Genomic DNA, 21,326 nt, shown 5'->3' with positions numbered 1-21,326 from the left:
AGAACGGAGTTACAAGTGATGATTTCAGGACTTTGAAGCCGCCATAAGGAGTGCATGAAGCCTTGGACGAAATATACAAGATGCCACTTCATAATATTCGTCCATAGGCTATTGTAGGTGCTGCGTTACCTTATTAATGGGCCAGACCCATGTAATTTCGAAATACTTAAGTATAGGCTATTTTTAGAGTCTGTATGTGTGGGGAAACAAGAGTTAGGGTTGGTTTCGGACCCCACCCTCAAGGGCCACGAAATTCCCCCCTCTTCCTCCATATATACAGCCCTTAGGGCGTCGTTTAGACTTTGGGTTTTGTTTAGATTAAAAGTTCGCCATAGCTGCAACTTCACGTACTTCGTTTGTGTCCAACGACCAGACCAAGACGTCACAGAACCCCACCTTGATCAATAAAGCTTTCATCTTATATTCGCAATATCCCGATTGCAATCTCAGTTTCTTGCTTGTTCTTCGTTTGCTCGCAGGAAACAGACCCTCGTGGTCAGGTTTATCGTGCTCCGGCGTGATCAATAACCCTCGAAAGTTGGTTTAGCGATTGCTAAGGCGCGACGTCTCGCACGTTCGTAGTCGGATTGTCAAGGTTGACTCCCACAGAAAACGATAGCCACCATCTCATCGAAACATCGGGACACCTTAGCTTCTATCATGCCGCGCAGGCCTCACCGCCCCACCGTACTCCCATTGCTGGCCTAGCCATCCCTCTACTCACCCACACCTGATGTTATTCTCCAGCGACGGCAGACGAACCAGTAAACCCTCGTATAGTCGTACTTCCTTCCGCGTGGGAAACAAAAACAACGGCCGAGTCTTCCCTGCCTCCGTGTCGTTCCCTTCCTAGGCCTCGTCGTCGTCCACCGCCCTGGTGCTCTCGGCGTGGCGTGGTCAGCATGGTCAACGACCGACATGCATCTGAAGTGGACTGTACATGGAGAGGCTGACAGCTGGGTCCACGGCCGCATGCAAGGAAATGCCTCCTTATTACGTGCAAAAATAATGATTTCCTCCACCTGACATCTGGCACCCACCGAAATGGCCTCTGTATTTCGTGAAAAAAACGTTACCGCCGCTGACAGCTCGGACCCACCAGCTATATCTTTGCACGCAAGGAAGTGCCTCCTTATTACGCACAAAAAATGAATACTCCCCCTACTAGCTGGGATCCAGTATAGTGGGCCTACTAAGTTGACGGGGACGAAGGGCTTTGTGAACTTAGTCAATACACATGATTCTAGCTCGACTGACCGTATGATGTCCATCCAACGGCCGTAGTGCTTCTTCAACCTCTGGTCTTCTTGCTCCAGCGGCCCAAAGCAGCGCCGGTCGTGCCGCCTGCTCCTGCCTCCCGTGGCCGGGTGTGCTGCCGCGGATGCCTCACCACCCCCATACTACTCCCACCGCTGGCCAGGCCATTCCTCCACTCCACTCATCCGCACCCCCTATTATTCTACGGCGACGGCGGTGCAGCCGAACCAGTGAACCCTCGTACTCCGCATCGTCCCCTTCCTAGGCCTCGCCGTCGTCCACCGCCGTGGTGCTGTCGGCACGGCGTGGTCAATGTGGTCAGCAATCGAATTCCATCGGAAGAATACTATACGTGGGGAAGCTGACAGCTGGGTCCACGGCAGCCGCAAGGAAGTGCCTCCTTATTACGTGGAAAATAATTATTCCTCCACCTCACAGTAGGGACCCACCGGACGCCCACCAGTATATCGCGAAAAAAATGTTTGCCCCTGACTGCTGGGACCCACCCGACGGCCCACCGTATTTCTCGAAAAAATGTTACCCCTGCTGTCAGCTCGGACCCACCGGAAGTGCCTCCTTATTACGCACAAAAAAATGAATACCCCCTGCTAGCTGGGACCCACCTTAGCGGCAGGCTGACTTGTGGGCCTACTAAGTTGACGGGGACGGAGGGCTTTGTTGATTCTAGCTCCGGTGACCGTACGATGTCCATCCAACGGCCGTAGTGCTTCTTCAACCTCTGGTCTTCTTTCTCCAGCCGCCCAAACCAGCGCCGGTCGTGCCTCGTGCTCCTGCCTCCCGTGGCCGGCTGCGATGCGGCGGAGGCCTCACTGCCCCCTACTACCCCCACCGCTGGCCAGGCCATCCCTCTACTCACCCACACTCCCTGTTATTCTGCAGCGAAGGCAGCCTCACACCGCAGCGAACCAGTGAACCCTCGTACTCCTCTACGCGTGGGCATCCACTGCCGTGTCTTCCCCGGCTCCGCGTCGTCCCATTCCTGGCCTTGCCGTCGTCCACCGCCCTGGTGCTCTCGGCGCGGCGTGCTCAACGTGGTCAAGGAACGGCTTCCATCGGATGTGGACTGTACATGGAGAGGCTGACAGCTGGGTCCACGGCCGCAGCAAGGTAGTGCCTCCTTATTACGTGGAAAATAATTATTCCTCCACCTGACAGCGGGGACCCATAGGACGGGCCACCAGTATTTTGCGAAAAAAAATCTTTTCCCCCTGACTACTGGGAACCACCGGACGGGCCACCGTATTTCGCGAAAAAAACGTCCCCCCCCCCCCCCGCTGTCAGCTCGGACCCACCGGAAGTGCCTCCTTATTACGCACAAAAAATGAATACTACCTCGGCTAGCTGGGACCCACCTTGCTGGGAGGCTGACTTGTGGGCCTACTAAGTTGACGGGGACGAAGGGCTTTGTCAACTCAGTCAATATGAATGATTCTAGCTCTAGTGACCGTACAATGTCCATCCAACGGTCGTAGTGCTTCTTGAACCTATGGTCTTCTTGCTCCAGCCGCCCAAAGCAGCGCCGGTCGTGCCGCATGCTCCTACCTCCCGTGGCCGGCTCTGCTGCCGTAGAGGCCTCACTGCCCCCTACTATTCCCACCGCTGGCCAGGCCCTACAGTGACGGCAGCCTCACACCGCAGCCAAACCAGTGAACCCTCATAGTCCTCTCCGCGCGGGCTTCCACTGCCGCGTCGTCCCCTTCCCAGGCCTCACCGTCGTCCACCGCCGTGGTGCTCTCCGCGCGGCGTGGTCAACATGGTGAAGGAACGACTTCCATCGGAAGAGTACTGCACGTGGAAAGGCTGACAGCTGGGTCCATGGCCACAACCCAGTTTTTTTGTGATTTGCCAAGTAAGTCGCTTTGTCAGGCCTGTTGGGCTACAAATCTTTCAAGACGAGGAGAGCTTTCATTCGGCTGGCCGAGAAAATGGCCCATCAGTAATGAGAAATGGGTTGTACATTTTTAAAACACATCAAACCGGCAATTAGTTTCAAATAGCTTTTTTTCATTTCAAGATTTTAAATTACATTAATTTTTATGCGTGGAGAATTTGTTGGATTTTATATTGATATACATTTATTTTGAAAAACAGTTTGAATGTGAGTCGAAATTTCGGGATTAAAAACAGTTCGGACCGCACCGAAATATGCAAAATTTTGTATAATTTTTTAACCATTGCCACAATATGGGCTGTAATGCTAACAAAAAGAATATGGGCTCCAAAAAAACCTTAAGAACTAGCAAATAGGCTGTAAATTATTAGAACTAATGGCAGATGGGCTATATGCTGTTTTCCACAAATTTGAGGCTTTCCTAAAAAAAGGTTGACGCACAAGCACTGACTGTTGGATGTCCATCCAACGGCCGTCGTGCTTCTTCAATCTCTGATCTTCCTGCTCCAGCCGCTCAAACAAGCACCGGCGGGACTGCCTGCTCCCTCCTCCTTGCGGCCGGCTGTGCTGCTGCGCAGGCCTCACCGCCCGACCGTACTCCCATCGCTGGCCTAGCCATCCCTCTACTCACCCACACCTGCTGTTATTCTCGAGCGACGACAGACGAACCAGTAAACCCTCGTACAGTCGTACTCCCCTCCGCGTGGGAAACAACTACTGAGTCTTCCTTGCCTCCGTGTCGTCCCTTCCTAGGCGTCGGCGTCGTCCACCACCCTAGTTCTCTTGGTGCGGCATGGTCAACGTGGTCAAGGAACGACTTCCATCGGACGTGGACTGTACGTGGAGAGGCTGACAGCTGGGTCCACGGACGCAGCAAGGAAGTGCCTCCTTATTACGCGGGAAATAATGATCCCTCCACCTGACAGCTGGGACCCACCGGACGGGCCACTGTATTTCGCGAAAAAAATGTTTCCCCCTGACTGTTGGGACCCACCAGCTACATCTTCGTACGCAAGGAAGTGCGTCCGGGAAAAAAAATGATTCGCCTCCTGAGTGCTGGGACCCACCACCTACATTTTCGCAGGCAAGGAAGTGCCTGACAGTTGGGACCCACCTGGTCGAAGCGTACGTAGCGTTGTCATTCTAGTCGCGAACGTGTACGTACATACGGGCCACTGTACAGCACGAGGTCCTGTTCATCCACCCCCACCGGGAACTGTTCATCCAACCCCCCCCCCCCCCGCAACGCTCATTGTTCATCCAGAGGCAGCATCAATCGGCTTCAGTTAGCAGCAATAGCGAAGGAATTGCTCGATCGGGTTCAGTTAACAGCCATCGATTGATTGCTCGGGTTTAGTAACGCGTAGCCTGCAGTGCAATCGCTCGGGTTCAGTTAGAGCCCAACGCCTCGCTCGGGTTTAGTTAGAGCCAACGCCTCGCACACACGCGCGTACATGTACGAGAGAAACACGCATCGCTCGGCCGCGACCTCCCACCGTAACCGCTAACTCCCCGAAATTTTCCTCCCCCTCGCTTCTACCACGGTTTTTTCCGTCATGGACGACCCAAAGAATGTCATGCAGCTGCGTCTCCGGCCCGCCCAGGACGAAAAGCCCATTTTCTGTCATGATTTTTTGTCATAGAAGTAGGAGCCCACCACATCTATGATGATACCGGGTTTTTTCACAATTATCGTCATAGAAGTGTCATATGTATGACAGAAAAAAAATTCGTTCGGCCCAAAATGTCACGGATGTGTCTTTTTTTTGTAGTGTCGCCGCCCGTAGCCGGCGATGCACCGCCCCGCCTGCCCCGAAACCACTCCCCACCGTGATGAGGACATCAATACCATTGTTACACCCACAGCCCCTGTTGATAAGGGGGTGGCCCGATCTTCTCAGTGAGCGGAGGATGTCGATGTTGAACTTGCAGGATAACTTGTGAGATGCTGTCGAACTCTCCGGCTGTTCCCCCGTTGCCAATGCAACATATCTTCAACCCTATGGATATTCGCAACACCACACACTTGCGCACGTAGCCGCCGACCACGAAGCGGTTCTGCAATCTCCCAATTCCCAGTGGAATGAAAGATAGCACTTGACTTTCAGTAGCAAATACACCCTATCGAAACAAATTTGGTGTAGGTAAAAATTCCTGATCGATGCAAAGAGGAATATGAGTACAGAGAAATGCTTAAAGCAATTCAGTCTGATATGAGTTTAATCAAAACGTGGTCTAACCCTAAAAGAAACGACTTAAAAGGGTATATAAAGACCCCTGGACGTCCAACATAGTGTTGGGGTCGAAATCCAAATTATCTATAACTTTCCTGACTTAAACGAATCTATTTGGAAAAACTGGCAGAAACAATCGCCGTATTGTTTTGGTGAGTGCGACTCGGTCACCGCGAATCGCGGGCTGCGAGTATACAATTTGGAAAGCACACGAGTCAAGCTTTCCAAATTGTATTTAAACGCCTTATTTGGAGCACGGACACGGATTCTGCACGTATATCAATTGCGGGCCTCCTGGCTGTCAATCCGAGTCCGGTTCTGATTTTCCTTCTGTTTATGTTGTGCACCTGCCTCCCTCTCCTCCCTCGTGCACTTGCTGATATTAGACATCAGTAGAAGTTCTTCTTACTGCAATTCTTCATCTCAACGTGCGAAGCTTGCCTTCCCTTCAAATCTGATCATACAAATATGCAAAGACTTGGGCAGTATAAAATTCTGATTAACACAAATGTCAGATTCAACTAAGAGTGAATTCACCTGTTGTTCAAGTAGTTTTGCATGTGCTCTTGTAATTGGTCCAATTCTGATTTCATTGGACTTGTCTTGTGCAATATCATCTTTATTTGAAAATGATGGTAAAGGAGTAGGGATGTCCTCATCATCTTCCCCCCCTTGAAAAGGCGTCGACCACGACACACCAAGGTCTTCTCCAGTATATGGCGTCAAATCAGCGATGTTGAACGTATTACTCACGCCAAACTCTTCAGTCGGAAGATCAATTTTGTATGCATTATTATTAATCTTGGCAAGCACTTTATATGGTCCATCACCTCTTGGTTTCAACTTGGACCTGCGTCGTTTAGGAATTCTATCTTTAAGCAAGTGTACCCACACCATGTCACCCGGCTGAAACAACACCTCCTTTCTCTTCTTATTAACATGACCAGCCATGTACTTGCCCTTATTTTCAATGGCTTCTTTGGTCTTCTCGTGTATCGTCCTCACGAAATCTGCCCTCTTGGATGCATCCATGTTCACTCTCTCTTGAATTGGAAGGGGCAACAAATCAAGTGGTGTAATTGGCTTAAAAGCATAGACCACCTCAAATGGAAAGAACTGAGTTGTGGAATGTACCGCCCTGTTATATGCAAACTCCACATGCGGTAAACACTCCTCCCATTCACGCAGGTTCTTCTTTATCATGGATCGCAACAACGTGGATAGTGTGCGATTGACCACCTCTGTTTGCCCATCTATTTGGGGATGACAAGTAGTGCTGAATAGTAACTTTGTCCCCAGCTTTCCCCAAAGTGTCTTCCAGAAATAGCTCATAAACTTCACGTCATGATCAGAAACAATAATCTTTGGTACTCCATGTAAGCGCACGACGTCCCTGAAAAACAGAGTAGTAATGTGCGACGCATCGTCGCTTTTGTGGCAGGCAATAAAATGTGCCATCTTAGAAAAACGATCAACTACCACAGAAATTGAATCATGTCCTCTCCTGGTCCTAGGCAATCCTAACACAAAGTCCATGATTATGTCTTCCCATGGTGTAGTAGGAGCAGGGAGAGGAGTATACAAACCGTGAGGTTTCAGCTTAGACTTTGCCTTATTACGAGTAATGCAATGCTTCACAAATCTGTCCACATCACGCCTCATCTTAGGCCAATAAAAGTGATCAGCGAGCATAAGCAAAGTCTTCTCACGTCCAAAATGACCCAGCAAACCGCCGACATGTGATTCCTGCAACAATAGCAAACGCACAGACGATTCTGGAACACATAGTTTGTTAGCTCTAAACAAATAGCCATCATGTATGTGATATTTTTCCCATGCTTTTACATCTGAACATGATTTATATGGTCCTGAAAAATCAGGATCAGTGGCATATAAATCACGCAAACTCTCTAAACCGGGAACTTGAACATCCAATTGTCTCAACAACATGTTTTTCCTGGAAAGAGCATCAACAACAACATTATCTTTACCCTTTTTGTATTTAATGATGTATGGGAAAGATTCAATAAATTCAACCCATTTTGCATGACGTTTGTTCAAATTGGATTGGCTTTTCAAATATTTCAGAGCCTCATGATCAGAATGTATGATAAATTCTTTTGGCCACAAATAATGTTGCCAAACCTCAAGGACACGAACTAGAGCATACAATTCTTTATCATAAACAGGATAGTTCAATTGTGCACCATTAAATTTTTCAGAAAAATATGCAATCGGTTTACCCTCTTGCATCAACACACCTCCAATACCAATTCCACTAGCATCACATTCAATCTCAAATTATTTAGTAAAATCAGGAAGTATAAGCAAAGGTTCAGCAGTCAAACGACGTTTCATCTCATCAAAAGCATTAGCTTGGGCTGTGCCCCACACAAAATCAACACCCTTTTTTGTGAGCTCATTCAAAGGTGCAGCAATGGTACTGAAATCTTTCACAAAACGTCTCTAGAAACCAGCAAGACCGTGAAAGCTTCATACTTGACTAACATTCAGAGGAGTAGGACAATTTTTAATAGCTTCTATTTTTGATTCATCTACCTCAACTCCATGCTTAGAAATAACATATCTGAGAAATATGACCTTATCTTGCAAAATGTGCACTTATCAAGATTACCATATAACTGAGCATCACACAACACTTGCAAAACTTGTCGAATATGATCACCATGTTCAGATTCATTGCGGCTATAAATAAGTATATCATCAAAATATACAACCACAAATTGATGAGGACATCAATACCATTGTTACACCCACAACCCCTACTGTTACATATACTGGACCGATTACTAGAGCTCGCGCACGCCAATTAAATTACCAGGTAATTTCATTTCTTGGTAATGATTCTAATGTTCATGATATTATGATGCTGCCTAAATTGGATACATTTGTTTTGCTTACAAATGAAGGGCCTAGCTTGGAGAAGGATGAACATTGGAGCAAGAACACGCATGGAGTTGATGGCATGCGCAAGGGGATCAAGAACGGAGCTACAAGTGATGATTTCAGGACTTTGAAGCCGCCATAAGGAGTGCATGAAGCCTTGGACGAAATATACAAGATGCCACTTCATAATATTCGTCCATAGGCTATTCTAGGTGCTGCGTCACCTTATTAATGGGCCAGGCCCATGTAATTTCGAAATACTTAAGTATAGGCTATTTTTAGAGTCCGTATGTGTGGGGAAACAAGAGTTAGGGTTGGTTTTGGACCCCACCCTCAAGGGCCACGAAATTCCCCCCTCTTCCTCCATATATACAGCCCTTAGGGCGTCGTTTAGACTTTGGGTTTTGTTTAGATTAAAAGTTCGCCATAGCTGCAACTTCGCGTACTTCGTTTGTGTCCAACGACCAGACCAAGACGTCACAGAACCCCACCTTGATCAATAAAGCTTTCATCTTATATTCGCAATATCCTGATTGCAATCTCAGTTTCTTGCTTGTTCTTCGTTTGCTCGCAGGAAACAGACCCTCGTGGTCAGGTTGATCGTGCTCCGGCGTGGTCAATAACCCTCGGAAGTTGGTTTAGCGATTGCTAAGGCGCGACGTCTCGCACGTTCGTAGTCGGATCGTCAAGGTCGACTCCCACAAAAAACGATAGCCACCATCTCATCGAAACATTGGGACATCTTAGCTTCTATCAAGTGGTATCAGATTTCCAGGTTGCTCGGCGAGATTTTACAATTTTTCATAGATTAGATCGAGTCTGTTCTTCATACCTACAGTCCACGAAAAAGCCAGAAAAAAAATTAGGGTTAGTTCATCATATCCGAACCAATCTGAGCCTTTGCATAATCTTTTTAGGGTTTTTGCTTTGTTGAATTTGCGGTTGCATCGTCGTGTCAAGTTGCTGGTCTTAGAGTCTAGTCTTTTAGAGTTTCGAGTTCTGGTCATAAGTTGTCACACCGCCGCCGCACCATCATCGCTGCCCATCTACCACTTTTGCTTATCCGCCACCGCTCTGAATCCATATCCATATACCACCACTGCTACCATATACCCCCACCGCTGCCATATACCACAACCATATATTCACCACCAACCCGAGTTCTTCTCATATTAGGTTTGTTCTTGAGATCAATCTAAATTCCGTTTAGTGTTTCCTTGCCTGCGTAGGTCTCGGAAAAAAAAATTACGGGCAGTTTTTAGGCCAAAAATTTCACGGGCAAAAAAAAGGAGCGCAAAAAAAGAGCAAAAAAAAAGAGTTCCAGAGTGTGCTTTTCCCTTATTTACGTGCAGCGCCGTGATTTTGTTAGTGTTCTAGGCTGGCGTCTCTAGCACGGTCTAGCCTAGGACCAGCACAGTACCGTCGTTGAGCATTTATTCAACTTTGCATCTCTGAATTGATTATTGCTGACCCTTTTTGCTACCATACTATAAGACTTCCCAGCTCCACATACATCTACGTCGTGCGTTTGACTCTCCCTGGCAATCGCTCTATCCAAGCTTTTGAGAGTTTTGACTACAACGGTTGCCGATCACCGCCTGCTGCTGGGTAAGAACTGGTAAGAATTTGAGATTTGCTTGATGGATTTGTGACACCCGCCACCACCACCACTTGTTAGTAGTCTGTAGGATCATATTCTTGTGTGTTTCTATTGCTGCTAACCATGCCAGGATCACAAGTCGACGAGACTGACTGGGAGAACTTGACGAACAAGGAGCTTCATGATACGTTTCAGCAAATGATGAGTGGACAGGTGCAAGATGTGATAAACAGATTTGAAGAGGCCATGGAGAAGATAGATGGCATGGAGAAGACGTTTGAAACAAAGCTCGATAACAAGTTTGCTGAATTGCTTTCGCGTCTTCCACCACCACCACCGGCTGCTCCTGCCGCACCTCTGCAACAACAACAACAACATCAACTACCTCCACGTCGGGAAACAGCCGTCCGCCGAGCGAGCCGTGTCCCTCTTCAGTCAGGCCAAACTGCTGGTGCTGCTATTGATACTTCTGTGGCTCCTACTGCTGATGTGGAGGAGGATGATTATGTGGGAGATTATGAGGATGAGGTTGGTCAAAATCAGAACTACGTGCCACCACCAGCACAGCAACCACCAGGTCGTCCACATGCAAATAATGGCAATGGTAGGGCTCACCCTCAGGTACGAGATCATGACCATCTCCCTAAACTAAAATTGAATATTCCACCATTTGAGGGTAGATATGTTCCTGATATATATCTTACTTGGGAGTTAGAAACTGAACAACGATTTACATGTTTACAATATCCCGAGGAGAGACGTGTTCCTGCTACTGTTTGTGCTTTCACTAGTTTTGCATGTGTTTGGTGGTCTGAGCATTGTAGATTATATCCTATTCCGGCTACTTGGGCTGCTTTGAAAACTGCTATGCGTATTCGTTGGGTTCCACCATATTATCAACGTGAATTACTTCAAAAATTGCAGCGCTTAAGAGAGGGAAAAAATTATGTAGAAGAATATTATCAGGAATTACAAACTGGCATGATTAGATGTGGTATTGTTGAGGAGAATGAAGCTATGCTTGCACGTTTTATGGGTGGATTAAATAGAGAGATTCAGACGATTCTAGAGTATAAGGAGTATACTAATATCACTCGTTTATTCCATCTTGCTTGTAAAGCTGAACGTGAAGTGCAGGATCGACAGGCATTGGCGCGGAGTAACTTTTCTGCAGGTCGACCTTCATCATGGACACCACGTGCATCATCTACTTCCACACGTTCTGCTACACCGGCGCCTCCGTTGGCTGCTACCTCCAACCGTGATACAATAAAGCAGGCACAATCACCACTATCTGCCAAGAGCACACCTTATGGGCCTGCAAAGAGCTCTTCTTCATCCATGGCATCAACAGGGCAAACACATGATATTATTTGTCGACGTTACAAGGGTGGAGATCATTATGCGAGAGAATGCCCATCTAAGCGTGTGATGATTGTTACTGAGGATGGTGGGTATGAGTCCGCTAGTGACTATGATGAGGAGACTTTGGCTCTTATTACACGTGAAGAACACGGTGGAGACGATTCTGATCATGAGACGCAATACATGGCTCCTGAAGATGCTGATAGGTATGAATGTTTAGTTGCTCAACGTGTTTTGAGTGTGCAGGTTACACAAGCCGAGCAAAATCAGAGGCATAATTTGTTCCATACAAAGGGAGTTGTGAAGGAACATTCTGTTCGCGTGATCATAGATGGAGGGAGCTGCAATAACTTGGCTAGCATGGAGATGGTGGAGAAGCTATCTCTCACCACAAGACCACATCCACATCCTTACTACATCCAATGGTTCAACAACAGCGGCAAGGTTAAGGTAACACGTACTGTTCGTGTGCATTTTAGTATCTCTACATATGCTGATTATGTTGATTGTGATGTGGTACCTATGCAAGCATGTTCCTTATTACTTGGTAGACCATGGCAATTTGATAAAAATTCTGTACACCATGGTAGAAACAATCAGTATACTCTTGTTCATAATGATAAAAATATTACTTTGCCTCCTATGACTCCTGATAGGATCATATTCTTGTGTGTTTCTATTTGCTGCTAACCATGGTAGGATCACAAGCCGATGAGACTGATTGGGAGAACCTGACGAACAAACAGCTACATGATAAATTTCAGCAAATGATGAGTGGACAGGTGCAAGATGTGCTAAACAGATTTGACGAGGCCATGGAGAAGATAGATGGCATGGAGAAGACATTCGAAACAAAGCTTAATAGAAAGTTTAATGAATTGCTCGCGTGTTTACCACCACCACCGCCGGCTGCACCTATCGCACCTCTGCAACACCAACAACAACGCATCCTTCCGAATCAGTATGGACGAGCGAAGCGTGTTCCTATTGAGGATGGCCAAACTTCTGGTGCTGCTGTTCCTGTTATTGATGCTTCTTTGGCTCCTGCTACTGCTGCTGCTGGTACCCAGGAGGATGATGAGTATGCGGGCGATTATGAGGATGAGGTTGATCAAAATCAGAACTACGTGCACCCACCAGCACCACCACCAGCAGGTCGACCTCAGGTATATATTCGTAATGGTAGGCCTGCACCACCACCTCAGGTACGAGATGATGTGCATATTCCTAAACTGAAATTGAATATTCCACCATTTGAGGGTAGATATGTTCCTGATATATATCTTACTTGGGAGTTAGAAATTGAACAACGTTTTACATGTTTACAATATCCCGAGGAGAGACGGGTTGCTGCTGCTGTTTGTGCTTTCACTAGTTTTGCATGTGTATGGTGGTCTGAACATTGTAGATTATATCCTATTCCAACTACTTGGGCTGCTTTGAAAACTGCTATGCGTACGGGTTGGGTTCCACCATATTATCAACGTGAATTGCTTCAAAAATTGCAGCGTTTAAGACAAGGGAAAAATTCTGTAGAAGAATATTATCAGGAATTACAAACTGGCATGATTAGATGTGGTATTGTTGAGGAGAATGAAGCTATGCTTGCACGTTTTCTGGGTGGATTAAATAGAGAGATTCAGACCATTCTAGACTATAAGGAGTATACTAATATCACTCGTTTATTCCATCTTGCTTGTAAAGCTGAACGTGAAGTGCAGGATCGACAAGCATTGGCGCGATCTAACTTTTCTGCAGGCCGACCTTCATCATGGACACCGCGTGCATCTTCTACTTCAACTGCACCAGCACCTCAATCAGGTGCCTCCTCCAGTCGTGATACAAGAAAACAGGCACAACCACCATTATCTGCCAAGAGCGCACCTGCTGGGCCTGCACAGAGTTCTTCTTCTTCCATGGCATCAACAGGGCACACAAGTGATATTATTTGTCGTCGTTGTAAGGGAGGAGGTCATTATGCGAGAGAATGCAAATCTCCGCGTGTGATGATTGCTACCACAGATGGTGGATATGAGCCCGCTAGTGACTATGATGAGGAGACTTTGGCTCTTATTACACGTGAAGAACATGGGGAGATGATTCTGATCATGAGACACAATACATGGCTCCTGAAGACGCTGACAGGTATGAATGTTTAGTTGCTCAATGTGTTTTGAGTGTGCAGGTCACACAAGCTGAGCAAAATCAGAGGCATAATTTGTTCCATACCAAGGGAGTTGTGAAGGAACGTTCTGTGCGCGTCATAATAGACGGAGGGAGCTGCAACAACTTGGCTAGCATGGAGATGGTGCAGAAGCTTTCTCTCACCGCAAGACCACATCCACATCCTTACTACATCCAATGGTTCAACAACAACCGCAAGGTTAAGGTAACACGTACTGTTCGTGTGCATTTTAGTATCTCTACATATGCTGATTATGTTGATTGTGATGTGGTACCTATGCAAGCATGTTCCTTATTACTTGGTAGACCATGGCAATTTGATAAAAACTCTGTACATCATGGTAGAAACAATCACTATACTCTTGTTCATAAGGATAAAAATATTACTTTGCTTCCTATGACTCCTGATTCCATTTTGAAAGATGATATTAATAGAGCTAATAAAGCAAAACAGGAGAAGAATAAGAGTGAAAATCAGATTGTGGCAAAAGAATTTGAGCAACAAATGAAGCCTAATAAAAAACCATCTAGTGTTGCTTCTGAAATTAAATTGAAAAGTGCATGTTTACTTGCCACCAAATCTGATATTGATGAGCTAGATTTTAGCAAATCTGTTTGCTATGCTTTTGTGTGCAAAGAGGCATTATTTTCATTCGAGTACGTGCCTTCCTCTTTGCCCCCTGCTGTCACTAACATTTTGCAGGAGTTCGCTGACGTCTTTCCACAAGACGTGCCACCGGGATTACCACCTATTCGAGGGATTGAGCATCGAATTGACTTAATTCCCGGTGCTTCGCTACCCAACCGTGCACCATACCGTACCAATCCAGAGGAGACGAAGGAGATTATGCGTCAAGTACAAGAACTGCTCGACAAATGTTATATACGCGAATCCCTTAGTCCTTGTGATGTTCCTATCATTTTAGTGCCGAAAAAGGATGGTACGTCACGTATGTGCGTTGATTGTAGAGGCATTAATAATATTACTATTCGTTACCGTCATCCTATTCCTAGGCTAGATGATATGCTTGATGAATTGAGTGGCTCTACAATATTCTCCTACGTTGATTTGCGTAGTGCATACCATCAAATTCGTATGAAATTGGGTGATGAATGGAAAACAGCATTTAAAACTAAGTTTGGATTATATGAGTGGTTAGTCATGCCTTTTGGGTTAACTAATGCACCTAGTACTTTCATGAGGTTAATGAACGAAGTTTTACGTGCTTTCATTGGACGATTTGTGGTAGTTTACTTTGATAACATATTGATTTATAGCAAATCTTTGGAGGAACATTTGGAACATTTATGTGCTGTTTTTATTGCTCTACGTGATGCACGTTTGTTTGGAAACCTTGGAAAGTGCACCTTTTGCACCGACCGAGTATCTTTTCTTGGCTATGTTGTTACTCCACAGGGAATTGAAGTTGATAAAGCCAAGATTGAAGCTATTGAGAGTTGGCCGCAGCCCAAAACGGTCACACAAGTGAGGAGTTTCCATGGCCTCGCTGGTTTCTATAGGTGTTTTGTGAGAGATTTCCGCACCATTGCTGCACCTCTCAACGAGCTTACAAAGAAGGATGTGCCCTTTGTTTGGGGTACCGCACAGGAAGAAGCTTTCACGGTATTGAAAGATAAGTTGACACACGCTCCTTTACTCCAACTTCCTAATTTCAATAAGACTTTTGAGCTTGAAAGTGATGCTAGTGGAATTGGATTAGGAGGTGTGTTATTACAAGATGGAAAACCTGTTGCATACTTTTCTGAAAAATTCAGTGGGCCTAGTCTGAATTATTCTACTTATGATAAAGAATTATATGCTCTTGTTCGGACCTTAGAAACATGGCAACATTATTTATGGCCCAAGGAATTTGTTATACATTCTGATCATGAATCTTTCAAACACATTAAAAGTCAAGCAAAACTGAACCATAGACATGCTAAATGGGTTGAATTCATTGAGACTTTCCCTTATGTCATTATACACAAGAAGGGTAAAGAAAATGTTATTGCTGATGCCTTGTCTCGTCGTTATACTATGCTTTCACAACTTGACTTGAAAATATTTGGTTTGGAGACCATCAAAGATCAATATGTTCATGATGTTGAATTTAAAGATGTATTGCAAAATTGTAAGGAAGGAGAACTTGGAACAAGTTCGTTCTTAACGATGGATTTGTGTTTCGTGCTAACAAGCTATGCATTCCAGCTAGCTCTCTGTTCGTCTTTTGTTGTTGCAGGAGGCGCATGGAGGAGGATTGATGGGACACTTTGGCGTCAAGAAGACGGAGGATATACTTGCTACACATTTCTTTTGGCCAAAGATGAGACAGGATGTTGAGCGTTTTGTTGCTCGTTGCACTACATGTCAAAGAGCTAAGTCACGACTCAATCCTCATGGTTTATATATGCCTTTGCCTGTACCTAGTGTACCTTGGGAGGATATATCTATGGACTTTGTTTTAGGTTTACCTCGAACAAAGAAGGGGAGGGATAGCATATTTGTTGTCGTGGATAGGTTCTCGAAAATGGCACACTTTATACCATGTCATAAAAGCGATGATGCTGTTAATGTTGCTGATTTGTTCTTTTGTGAAATTATTCGCTTACATGGTGTGCCAAATACTATTGTTTTAGATCGTGATACTAAATTTCTTAGCCACTTTTGGAGATGTTTATGGGCTAAGTTGGGGACTAAGCTGCTTTTTAGTACTACTTGTCACCCCCAAACTGATGGACAAACTGAAGTAGTCAATAGAACATTGTCTACTATGCTTAGGGCTGTTTTGAAGAATAACAAGAAAATGTGGGAAGAGTGCTTGCCTCATATTGAATTTGCTTATAATCGTTCATTACATTCTACTACTAAGATGTGCCCTTTTGAAATTGTGTATGGTTTCCTACCTCGTGCACCTATTGATTTGTTGCCTCTTCCATCTTCAGAGAAGGTTCATTTTGATGCTAAAGAACGTTCTGAATTGATTGTAAAAATGCATGAGTTAACTAAGGAAAACATTGAGCGTATGAATGCTAAATATAAACTTGTTGGAGGTAAGGGTAGAAAACATGTTGTGTTTGCGCCTGGAGATCTTGTTTTGTTACATTTGCGTAAAGATAGATTTCCTAATCTGCGCAAATCAAAGCTAATGCCACGTGCTGATGGTCCTTTTAAGGTGTTAGAGAAAATAAATGATAATGCATATAAACTTGAGCTGCCTGTAGATTTTGGTGTTAGTCCCACTTTTAACATTGCAGATTTGAAGCCTTATTTGGGTGAGGAAGATGCGCTTCCGTCGAGGACGACTTCATTTCAAGAAGGGGAGGATGATGAGGACATCAATACCATTGTTACACCCACAGCCCCTACTGTTACATATACTGGACCAATTACTAGAGCTCGCGCACGCCAATTAAATTACCAGGTACTTTCGTTTCTTGGTAATGATTCTAATGTTCATGAGATTATGATGCTGCCTAAATTGGATACATTTGTTTTGCTTACAAATGAAGGGCCTAGCTTGGAGAAGGATGAACATTGGAGCAAGAACACGCATGGAGTTGATGGCATGCGCAAGGGGATCAAGAACGGAGTTACAAGTGATGATTTCAGGACTTTGAAGCCGCCGTAAGGAGTGCATGAAGCCTTGGACGAAATATACAAGATGCCACTTCATAATATTCATCCATAGGCTATTCTAGGTGCTGCGTCACCTTATTAATGGGCCAGGCCCATGTAATTTCGAAATACTTAAGTATAGGCTATTTTTAGAGTCCGTATGTGTGGGAAAACAAGAGTTAGGGTTGGTTTCGGACCCCACCCTCAAGGGCCACGAAATTCCCCCCTCTTCCTCCATATATACAGCCCTTAGGGCGTCGTTTAGACTTTGGGTTTTGTTTAGATTAAAAGTTCGCCATAGCTGCAACTTCGCGTACTTCGTTTGTGTCCAACGACCAGACCAAGACGTCACAGAACCCCACCTTGATCAATAAAGCTTTCATCTTATATTCACAATATCCCGATTGCAATCTCAGGTTCTTGCTTGTTCTTTGTTTGCTCGCAGGAAACAGACCCTCGTCGTCAGGTTGATCGTGCTCCGGCGTGGTCAATAACCCTCGGAAGTTGGTTTAGCGATTGCTAAGGCGCGACGTCTCGCACGTTCGTAGTCGGATCGTCAAGGTCGACTCCCACAAAAAATGATAGCCACCATCTCATCGAAACATCGGGACACCTTAGCCTCTATCACAAATTTACCTATGAAATGCCTCAAAACATGGTTCATTCATCTCATGAAAGTACTAGGTGCATTAGTTAACCCAAAAGGCATGACTAACCACTCATATAAACAAACTTTGTTTTAAAGGTTGTCTTCCATTCATCCCCTTCTTTCATCCTAATTTGATGATAACCACTATGCAAATCAATTTTAGAGAAAACAGCAGCACCACTCAATTCATCCAACATATCTTCTAAATGTGGAATAGGATGATGACATCGAATAGTGATGTTATTTATAGCTCTACAATCTACGCACATGCGCCATGTACCATCTTTCTTAGGAACCAAAATTATAGGAACAACACAAGGACTTAAGCTCACGCGAATATAACCATTGTCTAGAAGCTCTTGTACTTGTTTCTGAATTTCCTTTGTTTCCTCGGGGTTGGTGCGGTACGGTGCTCTATTGGGCAGCGATGCTCCTGGTATCAAATCAATTTGATGCTCTATACCTCCCAATGGTGGTAAACCAGCGGGTACCTCCTCCGAAAACACATCGCTAAATTCCTGCAATACATTAGAAACACCAATAGAGAGAGGGGTCATGTCGTTAGAAACCAAAATTTGACCCTTGCACAACAGAAAAAGTGGTACAGCAGTGGGATCCTCACGAAACTCTCTCAAATCAGATTTGGTGGCTAGCATAACTAAGGAATTCACTCCCTCACTTTTATTTTGACCACTCAGATTTGGCTTGTGGCTCTCACTCACCGGAAGTGTAGTCTCTCGCATATCTAATCTCTCACTCTCTTTTTCAAGATTCACTTCAATTTTTTGACGAGATTCATTTACAATTTGCTGCGGTGTCATAGGCCTCAAAGTAACCTCCTTTCCACGCCAATTTAAATGATATGTGTTGGCTCTCCCATTCTGGCGGACATCTCTATCATACAGCCATGGGCGTCCCAACAACAGGTGACACACGGTCATAGGAACCACATCACACTCAATGGTGTCTTTATATGGTCCGATCTGAAATTCCACACGCACCACGTGGCTGATCTTCATCTCTCCACTATCACTTAACCACCGAATAAAATATGGATTGGGGTGCGGTAAATATTTCACTTTCATCTTTTGGCATAACTCCTTACTAGCCAAATTGCGACAACTACCACCATCAATTATAACCTTGCATGCCTTACCAAGACCAACAACGGCCTTTGTTTGAAACAAATTGCACCGCTATTCTGCAGGACTAGGCGTAAAACTTAGCATTTTTGGCGAGGAAACAATTGTAGGATAGTGTGTAGCATAATCATCTATTGAACCATCTTCATCTTCCTCCCAAATTTCAGAATCAGGGTCAGCATCATCACCGGTTTCATATTCTGTTGTATCCTCATTAATAAACATAACCTTTTTATTGGGACAATCTCTCTTAAAATGACCCCTTCCACCACATGTATGACAACTCATGTCCCTGTTTCTTGCTGTAGAATCAGCAGCACTAGCAGCAGGTTGCGCCGGTTTCTTCGCATTAGGAATCACCGAATCTGATTTGGAAGAAGTATTACCATGAAAAACAGAAGTGGAACTAGGAGTAGGCTCCATACTAGGTGTTGTTCGTGGTGTAAAACGTCCTCTACTCGCTATTGTGCAAGATGTAAACTTAGCATCCTCAGCCACTTGCAATTCAGCCTCACGTGCTTGGTGTAACAAATCTGTCATGTCATAATATTGGTGAAGACGAACAATACGCTTGATGTTATAGTTCAGACCAGAGAGAAATCGCTGCATTGTTTGTTCAGGCTCTTCACGCACTCTAGCATGCTGCATAATAAGCTCCATCTCCTGAAAATATTCATCCACGGAAGAAGTACCTTACCTCAAATTCTACAATTTTTCATAGAGAGAACGAATATAATTGTGTGGAACAAAGCGAGCACACATCTCTTCCTTCATAGCTCTCCATGTAACAATGCGACGTTCACCATCTTCAATTCTGGACTATACCATATTATCCCACCAAAGCAAAGCATAGTCATCAAATTCAGAAGATGCAAGTTTTATTTTTCTGTCCTCGATGTACTCATGCATGCGCCATAATTTTTCCACCTTCAGCTCCCAATTGAGGTACTCTTCAACATCAGTAGAACCAACAAACTTGGGGACGGTGAAATTTGGTTTGCCCAGACCATCATCATCACGGTTGGCTGGTTGTGCAAAAGCATCATTATCAAATCGACGACGCGCACCAAGAGGAGCAAATCCATGGCCTACGGGCATTGCAGCAGCACGGCCACCACCACGGCCTCCATTACCATGACCACCATCTTGACCAGCAACAACCGGCTCGTGTGGAGCTTGCTGGTCCCAATTAGCTTGCTGTAATTGTGCACGACGTGCTGCAGCCCCTTGTACATTGGCAGCATTAGCAGCTGCAACACCCTCATTACCACCATGAACACAACTTCACCATCATCATCATAATCACGCTGCTGATTATGTTGGCGATCAACGGACTGTTGCAACGCAGCCATAGCTTGCTGCAAGTAAACTAGAGTCCCCTGAATTTCAGTAACTTGACGTTGTGTAGCTATGATGGTTTCTGTGGGATCCTTGAGGTCCAACTCCATGTTCTGCACATTCTCATTTATAGGATCAGTTGCACACTGAATTTGTCACTGAAGATGATCACGAAGAGCTTCATATTCATTCCAATGCACCACGGATTTAGGGTCCTTTTTTTGCTGTATATCAAAAGACTCGTCGGACATGATTAGGTGATTAGTACTCACAGAAAATATAGTGTATGTGGAAAACTCTCAACTCACTCAAAACTGAAAGAAACAAGGTATCTTACCGTTCCAAAGTGAATTAGAAAAGCTTACCAACTTGTATGGGAAGAACGTGCACGGATGTGATGTAGCGAATACCGAGGGTGAAAACTATCACACAATAGATAGGGTATATGGTGGAGCTTGGTTGGAATACCTATCAACACCAATTCACAAATCCTAGTGCTGATTGGATGATAGAGACCCACGGAAACACACATGGTGGAGATTAGTGGGGCAAATGCAACTCTGAAACTGAGCTCAAAATTCTGGAGCTGGAGTAATGCTCGTGTTGCAAATGCATAGGAGAGACGCTAGCAAATTGCTCAATTTATACAGGCACGAGATTGCTCAATCTACTAGTGCAATGAACATGGTCGAAAAACTGACAAACTCGCCAAAAATATATGCAACTTCCACGTATAGCTTTCTTTTCCTCCTCTTTTTTTGTTTTCTTTTTCTTTCTCTTTTCTTCGTTTTCTTTTTCTTTTTTTTCTTTTTTTTGTATCAGTAACCTGAGCAATTAGTAACCAATCTGATTTTGCCAAAACAAAAGATGCACTCTCCAAATTCCTATATGAGCAGCCCGTAGAGCAAAGGATATGCTAGTCTCAATAGGAAAGTACTACCCAAAAGAAGAAAGGCTGACTATGGTTATCAAATGAAACACAATCTGATTCAGATAGTTAATCAAACCAAACGAAATCTGACTCGGACGAACAGACTTGACAGCAACCAAACGACTCCGACGTGAGAAAAGGAGAACCTAGACAATCTACAACGACTCAGATCATAAAGTAAGTTACGCAAA

Source organism: Triticum aestivum, chromosome 1A, assembly GCF_018294505.1.
Source record: "Triticum aestivum cultivar Chinese Spring chromosome 1A, IWGSC CS RefSeq v2.1, whole genome shotgun sequence".
Classification (NCBI taxonomy): Eukaryota; Viridiplantae; Streptophyta; class Magnoliopsida; order Poales; family Poaceae; genus Triticum; species Triticum aestivum.
This window is presented reverse-complemented; position numbering follows the sequence as displayed.